Source organism: Triticum dicoccoides, unplaced genomic scaffold, assembly GCF_002162155.2.
Source record: "Triticum dicoccoides isolate Atlit2015 ecotype Zavitan unplaced genomic scaffold, WEW_v2.0 scaffold50361, whole genome shotgun sequence".
NCBI lineage: Eukaryota > Viridiplantae > Streptophyta > Magnoliopsida > Poales > Poaceae > Triticum > Triticum dicoccoides.
The window spans coordinates 76-1,037 of record NW_021277549.1 but is presented as its reverse complement, the minus strand read 5'-3'; the positions used below and the strand labels follow the sequence as shown (position 1 = coordinate 1,037).

The following is a 962-nucleotide window of genomic DNA, read 5'->3' as shown; positions in this document are numbered from 1 at the left end:
GTTGTGGCGCGGCAAGCGTGCACTGGTGCGGTTGAGAGGGAGGGGTGGAAACCGCGTTAAACTCGTCTCCGTAGTTGAGAGGGAGCGGCCAAAGCAATGTACAATCGTCTTTGTAGTGGAGCTGGGAGGGGCAAGGATAAGGGACGAAGACCGGGGTAACATGTCGGATGCGATCATACTAGCACTAAAGCACCGGATCCCATCAGAACTCCGAAGTTAAGCGTGCTTGGGCGAGAGTAGTACTAGGATGGGTGACCTCCTGGGAAGTCCTCGTGTTGCATTCCCTTTTTAATTTTTTTCGCGCCGCTTGCAAAACAAAACGCACGTGTAAGTAATATATTTACCGTGTTTTATTATTTTGCACGAGTGCGGTAAGTCATAGCTGGGTGCTCACGATTCACGGGTCCAGCGTCGGCGTTGTGGCGCGGCAAGCGTGCACTGGTGCGGTTGAGAGGGAGGGGTGGAAACCACGTTAAACTCGTCTCCGTAGTTGAGAGGGAGCGGCCAAAGCAATGTACAATCGTCTTTGTAGTGGAGCTGGGAGGGGCAAGGATAAGGGAAGAAGACCGGGGTAACATGTGGAATGCGATCATACCAGCACTAAAGCACCGGATCCCATCAGAACTCCGAAGTTAAGCGTGCTTAGGCGAGAGTAGTACTAGGATGGGTGACCTCCTGGGAAGTCCTCGTGTGGCATTCCTTTTTTAATTTTTTTCGCGCCGATTGCAAAACAAAACGCACGTGTAAGTAATATATTTACCGTGTTTTATTATTTTGCACGAGTGCGGTAAGTCATAGCTGGGTGCTCACGATTCACGGGTCCAGCGTCGGCGTTGTGGCGCGGCAAGCGTGCACTGGTGCGGTTGAGAGGGAGGGGTGGAAACCGCGTTAAACTCGTCTCCGTAGTTGAGAGGGAGCGGCCAAAGCAATGTACAATCGTCTTTGTAGTGGAGCTGGGAGGG

At 52.4% G+C, this 962-nt stretch overlaps 2 non-coding genes across 2 annotated transcripts; both read left to right on the top strand.

The window, feature by feature from the left end:
• Positions 1 to 165: 165 nt before the first annotated feature.
• On the top strand, positions 166 to 284 carry LOC119346775. Its single transcript, XR_005167923.1, has one exon. It is a non-coding gene; the product is annotated as a 5S ribosomal RNA (ribosomal RNA).
• Positions 285 to 581: 297 nt separating this feature from the next.
• On the top strand, positions 582 to 700 carry LOC119346776. The gene has a single exon (XR_005167924.1). It is a non-coding gene; the product is annotated as a 5S ribosomal RNA (ribosomal RNA).
• Positions 701 to 962: the final 262 nt, after the last annotated feature.